The sequence below is a fragment of the Rhamphochromis longiceps genome, linkage group LG13, assembly GCF_057381845.1.
Source record: "Rhamphochromis longiceps isolate RC_006_pf linkage group LG13, R_longiceps_female_GT1.1, whole genome shotgun sequence".
Lineage (NCBI taxonomy): Eukaryota > Metazoa > Chordata > Actinopteri > Cichliformes > Cichlidae > Rhamphochromis > Rhamphochromis longiceps.
This window is the reverse complement of record NC_140569.1, coordinates 21,070,736-21,079,620: the sequence shown is the minus strand read 5'-3', so window position 1 is coordinate 21,079,620 and position 8,885 is coordinate 21,070,736.

Genomic DNA, 8,885 nt, shown 5'->3' with positions numbered 1-8,885 from the left:
TCTGCGTGAGTAGCTAATTTACGTTGAGTAGGCTAACCACGTTATTACATTAATGCATGTAAGGTGAACTAGCAAACATCATCATAGCTACATGCGGCTGTCCTCTTGTTTGATGGCAGATACTCCCTTCACCCTGGCTAAAAAGGCTAAAATGACCAAAGAAAAAGTGGAAAACAGTTAAACATGAGAGGTTTAGGACAAAGTTTGTGTTTTTTCCATTGTTTAAGCACTGCTTCCAGCCAAGAGTGATACCATATATGCCCCATAGCTGCAGAAAAGGCTAACATTGTTATCTTTTTACAAAAACCAGCTGAACATGAGAGGTTTTTGGACCAATTTTGTGTTCTCCATTCTTTAAGCACCGGTTTGAGCACCGTTTGAGCACCGGCACCGTTTCAAAAGTACCGATTTGGCACCGGTATCGGATAAAACCTAAACGATACCCATCCCTAACTGTCACTGCTTCAAATGTTTAATAGTGCTTTAAAATGAAAAGGCAAAGTCACAGACTTTGCAAAATCCTTTGGTTAGCACGATTGAAGGGGTTTTTTTTATGTGGTTTTGCACCAAAACTCTGTCTATCAGTGCAGAAACCAGGAAGGGAAGGGGTTAAGTAAATGATGGCGAGGCCAGGAAAGAAATGCGCTATTAGGGAAAATAGGGAAGTCAAAACCTTGCTCTTGTAGCTCTGTGTCAGAGGTATTTGGGTTGAGGTTCTTGGAATAGTCCACGTGGCACACACCAAAGACTGCTATATGGGTCTGGCACTGGTGGCTGGTTTCAAGTCCAGAGCACGTTCCAGGGTGGTTCTTAAAGTTTTGCCAGAGGATGTCAATGTGTGACACAGTAAACCAGCAGTTTCTGCAGAGGCAAGTAGTTAGCAACCAGCAGGCATTTTAAAAGGATGAATAAATGCTAGCAATTAACTGAAAGAACATCAAGGAAAGTTCACTTTCACTGGCCATTAGGAGTCTCAAATGCTGAGCTTGTAATCCCGTCACTGCTGAGTGATTTAGACATTGGACAGTTTGGTGTTGATGTGTATTTATAATCGATGCGTTGGTGTGCAGCTCATCACCAGATTACCAGTTTTAACAGTAAGAGGGAGAGAAGCCTCTTATTCAAACACAGGATGAAAAGAAGAACTCTTCTCTGCGTGTGATGCTCCACTTCAGTCACTTTGGTGTTAAATACCACCCTGTCTGATGCTTGGCTACTGCAAATATAGACAACATTCATCTCAGTGAATTTTTCCATAATCTGCTGGCTCTACTTGCCTCCCACTCTCAGTGAGACCGGCCTGGAAACTTACGGCAATTTAAGAAATTAGAACACAATCATGTCTAAGTCAAACAGAGAACTCATAGATAACATTCACTGCTGACAGATAGAAATATTCTCTTTTTTCTTTTCTTCAAAGACCTGTCTCAGTCTGTTAGTAAGATTACACAAAAATATCATGAACCATGGCAGAGAAAAGGAGCATTACTTTTCTGGCACACGTCTGGATCCCTTTCTTTAACATTTCAAAATAGGGCACTAATGTCTGTGTGAGCATTGGCACTAGCAGAGGATGAACTTTCCAAGTGTCCTAGTTTTGTCTGTTTTCTTGTGCAAATCTGTATTGCAAACAGATGTCTTTTTCTGCAGATTTATTGTTTGTTAGATTGTTTATTCTTTCTGTGTAGAGTTTGCTTGTTCTCCCTGTCTTTGCGTGAGTTCTCTCCAGGTAATCTGGCTTCCTCCCACACTCCAAAGACATACATGTTAAGTTAATTGGTGATGTTAAATTGGCTGTAGGTGTGAACATGTGCGTGAATGATTGTCTGTCGTTATGTGTTAGCCATGCTGTACACTGGTGACCTGTCCGGGGTGCAGCCTGCTTTTTGCCCCATGACAGCTGGGACAGGATCCAGCCCCTCAGCGACCTGAATTGGATAAGTGGAAAGAAAATGGATGGATGGATGGATGGATGGAAAACAGTCACTGTATTAAATTAATGATTAGATGAGAAGAGTAACTCATGTCTCTAAGAAGCTAGAGACAGAAATTGGAAAGCTTAGTACAGCGAGACTTTTGCTTTGTCCAAAGCTAACTCCACTATATAGCACCGAAAAGCATCATCATAATTTATTTTATTACCATTACATATTTATTTTTTGCACTCTGTTATAGCTCAAAGTTGACAAACCGAATAAAAACAGTGGGTACAACAACATGTCATAAGACTGGGCATGAATAGCACATCACTTCAGTGTCATTCATACGTACTTCATGCTGTTAGCGTGTCAGATTGTGGCGTTAAATGACGTGCAAAACACGATACCAAGATGTCTAGGCAGATTTTGTCAGCACTGGACAGATCCAATGGCAATAAAATTATCAGGGCTATTTACCTCTTTGGAAAAACCTTGCCTTAATCTAAATGCTAATCTTTAGCCGATATGGGAGGGTTATCCCATTAGCTTTGATCTAAGCAAGGAAGCAAATGTGGAACTTCCTGAAATACTTAATAGCAACTTAGTAATATCTTTCCTAAGACCTTCACTGAGAGAGCAGAGAATTTATTCCGGATTTGCATTCTTTTAAAGAAGGTAGAAACATTTCTAAGAATCTTCACTATAATATCAGCTGCAACTGCTTTTACAAGCGTAGTACTACTTGAGACAAATAAATTAACTTTGATATGTCACTTTCTCATCAGGGAAAAAAACCCCACCTCAACCTTTCACCTCATCTTATACTTTAACCCCAACCCTCCGGTCCAGTGCTCCATAAAAACACATTTAACATCAAAGGGCAATAATTGATTTAACTCCTGGGAAGCATGCATTTGTTTCCATTCCCCAGAATCCAAGTTAAGTCAGCATTTAGTTTTCCCACTGGCTCGTCTAAAGAGTGAACCTATGTTGTTGCTGAGCAAAGTGACTAAGGGTTTGCCAAGGGCAAGTGTTCTAGCAAAGAAGTGGGTCTGTCACTTGAAATAAAGTAAGTCATTTATTTCAGGGCACGAGTTCCTCTCGTCATTGGGAAAATATCCATACTCCTTTTCTTTGCCAAGCATGGGGGCGCACACTCATTGCTCCCAGAAAACAGAGGTGCCAGACGTGTTGGGCTGCAAGCTGAAGTCCTGCAGCAAAGGGCTCCGAGCTGTCTGCCTGAACCCTGCTCTTTGATACATGTGGTGGGTCTAGGATGCTTCACTATAGGTATTTGAAATGATAGACACCATCTTTTTTTTAAATGGGTAAATTAATGATCTTTTTTCCATTTAAGTCTAAGTACATATTTGGACATTTGCTCAAATCCAGGCTGAAAAAAAGTATGGATGAGCCCCAAAATCAACAAACAAGCATCCAAGATGACAAACAAGACGTCCTTTAACTCGTTTCTTGATGGCACTGGTGTGAAACCAGAAGCAGATGCACTGGGTCTAATTTAATCACGTTGTGAAGTCTTGGCCTGCCTGTAATCTCACGCACAACAAAACCAGACAGTGCTGATAGCTGGAGGCCCTCTGAAGTCTGATTTATCTGACTTACACAAATAAACTCTGATCAAACACAGGCCTCATATCTTTTGGAAAACAGGCAGTCTGGATATCCCCTTCCTTTGCTTTGAGAGAAATCATCTTTCTGCAATTGGTACTATCCAAAAGCGCAAATATCCGTGAAATTCTTTAAATAATCAGAAAGCTCTGTTGGCTGCGTATGGCGATGCTAGATCCACACCATCGTGGCCATTGTCACCAGAGGAACTTCACTCTCGGATGAATGACATGAACTATAACTTTTTAGAGTAGTCCTAGCGCTGCTTAAACCCTGAGCTGGAAATATGAATGATTAGAGCTCTGTCCATTTGAGACATGTGGAAGTGGGGTGTCAAAGATTTTAGTACACATTGTTCATGTGTACCCAGTCCAGACATTATGTTACGCTCACACTGCACAGGAAATAACAGTGAGGCCAAATAAGTCTGTTTGTCCGGAGACTTTTTTTACTGCTCAAAGTTTCAAGCACAACCATAATCGTTTAGACACGCAAGGGTTATCTGTTCCTACCCCAGTTATGGATGCTTAGTATTTATTTTATCATATTTCTTGCAAATTTGAGTTTTTCTGTCTCTGAAAAATTCACACAATAATAAAATACAAGGAAAACTCATTAACGCTTCAAGAGTTAAAAAAAAAAGTTGCATTTCCTTTTTGCGTGTGCGGAGGCAACTGTGCTGTCTGTTAAGTGCGCAGAGAGAAGAGGCCCCATAGACCGATGCTTCAACACAGAAGGAGACGACAGCAATTCCTCGCCTGCTCTTTATTAACAGCACTACAATGCTGCAAGTTCCCCTCCCTTTTTCAGCAGTGGAAACAAGCGATCACACCATATCCTCTTACATCTCTGATGGCTTTTTCAGCCATGTTGTGTGCTGCTGTAATGGAACATCCACTCGCGAAAATACACATGGCGAGCTGTTTAAAGATATCAGCCGTTCTCGCTTCTCTCCTTCCTATCTTCTTTTTTTTCTTTTGTTAAGTCACGTTCTTGTTGCACAACTGCTTGAAAGTGTCAGTTTTCCACTCTCGACACCAAACAACTTTAATAATATTTGAAGGTATGACACATTTTCACCAAACTGGGGACTTTTAAACTAAAAAGATTTGCCAAACCCTTATTTTGCAACCCCTTTAAAGAAAACAGCTTATACTGAGATATTAATTCTGACACACAGACAGATTTAATTTGTATTAATAACATGTTCCATGTGTTTTAATTACCTACTATAACAAACTTTTTAAAAAAAACTATACTTAGGAAAAGTCCAACCTCCGTTGCTCCTGATTTAGCTGGTTCTGCTATGTAGTCTGAGTAGAGCGGCTGGAAAGCAGAGTCAAGTTTTTATATGTTAACTGCCTTCCGGCTGGCTCCACACATTGAGAAGCAGATTTTGCTGACATTGTCTGAAAGCGGTGTCAGAACGTCTGCGAGTGTGTAAGATGAAAATCTTTCTAGGCAATCCTTTCTCTCCCGAAGAGTTGGAAAAGTATCCACGAGCTGTTTGGAAAAAATGATGGCCTTTTCATGCTTGTTGGAGCAGTAAAAATGTTCCTGATAACTTCAGTCATTTGTAAGAATGCTGACACACAAATATGTGAACTCACCCATGTGTCTGCAGACGTAAAATTTATTATTATTAATTTTTTTTTTTTATTTGATTTTGCCTCGTAAACTTATCATCATTGTAACGCACATCATGTTTATTTAGGTATGATAACTTTTGCTTCGTTAGATTTCTTCTTCTGTGTTTCACTTCTAGACATGAGCTCACACGTAGCGATTATGCTAACATGTGTGGAATGTTTAATTATGCAAGTGGCACATGTAGCACTTACGTGGAGTTACATAAAGTACCGATGGATAATTACCAAAGTAATAAGCAATTTGGGCTAGTGTCAGAAGACTGAGAACGACTCTTAGAGCTCTGGTACACGAATGGCAGAGAAACCAGACAAACACAGTTATGTGGCTTTAAAAGTACTTTAGTGATGTTAAGCCTTGTAAAAGAAATTTGTAAACAACACAGTATTACAACAGGTTTTAACAGAATGTCAAGTATAAAAATTTCCCCCAAAGTAGCAAAAAAAAAAATAGAATTAAATAAAATTGTGCACAAGTAAAAGAATTAGTCTTTTTTAAGTCCAAATGGTACCGGTGGGGCCCATAGAATTCGTCTGACAAGGAGTGTGTGTGTGATTGTCTGTCCTACCGTACTACTTGTACAGTAGAGGATTGTAGTCCATCAATGTGCAAATGAGTGTGCGTGTACATGTATATCGTCTCCTAGGATCTTGGGTTGGCTCGCCATCCAGTGAACACTGGAACACTCTGGGTTCTGGAATCGCTGACCTGGTCTTTGGATTCGTCCCATATAAAAACCTGACCTATAAACAATGGCCAAATATATGTCACGTGCCCTTTAAGGATAACTCTCACAAATTAAACTAAAGTAGTGTCACAGTGCAGTAACTACTATTCAGATCAGCTATCATCAATTCAATCATCATCAGTTCAGTCATGTTGTACAACATTAAAATATCAAGTTTCAAAGGTCAAAGTATCAATATCCAAAATTTCACAGTATCAAGGTTCAATTATTTGTAACCTGCAGTAACATTAAAGATTATCTACAAGGTTTTAAACATTCAGGAATTATAGTCACCATATAATTCACTTTCATTGTAAACATTAATTACATCGATCAAAATAAACTCACTGTACATATATATCTAATCACAAATAAATAAGTATATTACCCCTTTTAAGAAATGGAATAATATGCAAATGCTTATCAGAAATTGAACAAAGTGCAAATAATCAATTTCAATAACACGTAAACACAAGGACTCAGTCCACAAATAGGAGTATTAAAATAGACGTGCTTAATCCCGCTTGTACCATAGGCCTACCAGTACAAGTGGAAATACACTAAAAATTACCTCCAAGTGTTCAATACTGAGTATTGTAAAACAACTGATTGACATCAAAATTTAAACAGGAAGCAGGATAAAGTCTGATTACAATTATCTCTCATAAAGTTATTTTTAGCTGCTTTAACCATTTACAGCTTTTCACATGTTAATGACTTAGTTAACGATCTAACTAGCATAACAACAGCGTTTCAGAGACATGCAACAACTGTACCCACACTCCGCACATCACGTGTCTGATTAGCCACATTTAGCTTACCGCCGTCGAGTGGATGCTCAGCATTTACATGGAGCCACAGCTCAGTAAACCCTCCGGTTTCGCTCTGCCCTTGACAACAACAAGTGCAAATACATAATTTGTGAAAAATATCAGTTTAGATGGTATTTCTTTTAACTCGTTAGAGGTTAATTTCTCCAGCTTACCGATAACAAAAGTTTTAGTCCGTCTGCTCTGTTCGGCTGTAGAAGCAAGAGACTGAAAACTTGGGAGCTGGTACTAAGGAGGGACAAGAGCTGCCTAGAGCTTCACCGATTGGCTGACATGTGAGGAGTGGAGTAAAACAATAGGCTCTCATCAGAGCTCATCAACCCTCTGAGAAACTTAACCCTTGTTTGACCAGAGCATATCATATATAATCTGCATCCCTTCTATGTTTAAATAATTATTTTGATCTCATTTCACTTTCATTAACCGGGACAGTAAGAACAGAACAATGAACATTAAATGTTTTAATTTTTCTTCTCTTTCTGTTTGAGATGATTTTAGGAACTGGGTTACACCCTCCCCTCTTGAATTCATGCAAGTCCCTTTGCATGTCTACTGTGAACTGCATCATCTAAGAACAATAATTCAGCTTTAGAATTTAAAGAGTCAATGAAAGCTGTGGTTAAACCCTGAAATAATGATTTGACCACAGTGACAAGGGGATTTCCCAATTCAGCATAGTCTAGCCTTTTTGGTGGCTGGCGACTTCTTTCTGATCTTCGAACAGGAATTTCTTTGCTTGTTTGTTCATCTCTCTCTTTGTTTACTGTTTCCCTGTCAAATATCAAGTCCTCTCCTTCCTCATCACTCCCTAACATGTCCGAAAGAAGTAGGATTTGTTCATCCCTCATGTCAGGGCGATCCGTAGAAGGTAAGTCTCTTTCCTTTTCAGGTTCGTCATTTCCGGGTAAGTCTCTTTCCTTTTCAGGTTCGTCATTTCCGGGTAAGTCTCTTTCCTTTTCAGGTTCGTCATTTCCGGCTAAGTCTTCCCCATACAAGGCTTCTCCATAACTCGCAATCTGATTGTCATACGGTTGGTTATGGTCAGCATGACTGGCTGGAACAACATCGGAGATGGTGTCTGCACAAGCTGGAGCATTACCAGCCAACTTGTCTTGATCTGCAGTCACATCATCTTGACCAAGACTTGATTTATGGGTCAGCAGAAGATCTCGCTTGACAATGTACGCCGAGTCATTTGGCACTGATCTATCTGCAAACCAGTGGACTGAAACAATATCATCCTCGTCCGAGGGGTGATCTGCTCTTTCATTGTCTTTCTGAGTGGTCCGTCGCGTTCTGGGCCTTTTCTTGGGTTCTGGTTGTTCAGGTTTCACTTCCTTGGCTGCAGAGAGGAACCCACAAGGGAGTAAGAGGTCTCTGTGTAGGGTGCGTATGGGGCCATCCCCGCCCTCTGGTTTAACGGTGTAGACAGGGAGGTCTCCAGCTCGTTTCACCACCACATGGACGGTCTGCTCCCATTTATCGGCGAGTTTGTGTTTTCCTCGAATGCGTATGTTCCTGACCAGCACTCGGTCCCCGATTTCCAAGGTAGATGTGGTCACATGTTTGTCAAATCTGGTTTTGTTCCTTTCGGCTACCTTTGCAGCACTCCGTGTAGCTATTCTATAGCTCTCCTCAAGATGGGATTTGAGGTCCTTAACATATTGGGAGTGTGACTTGTTTTGTTGTTCTCTCACAGGTAAACCGAAAGCCAAATCGACAGGCAACCGTGGCTGACGCCCAAACATCAGCTCATACGGTGTGAATCCAGTTACCTCGTTCTTGGTACAGTTGTACGCATGAACTAAAGGCTTTACAAAATCCTTCCAATGTGACTTGTCTTTGTTCTCCAGAGTTCCAAGCATACTTAAGAGTGTTCGGTTAAAACGCTCCACCGGGTTGCCCCTGGGCTGGTACGGCGTAGTCCGAATCTTCTGTATGCCTGCTACTTCACACAGCCCCTTGATCAACTGAGACTCAAAATCAGGCCCTTGATCGCTGTGTAATTTTTCAGGAATGCCATAGTGTACTATGAAATGGTCCCACAGACACTTTGCGACAGTCCGAGCTTTTTGGTTCGATGTTGGGATAGCGACTGCATATTTAGTAAAATGATCTGTGATGACAAGAACA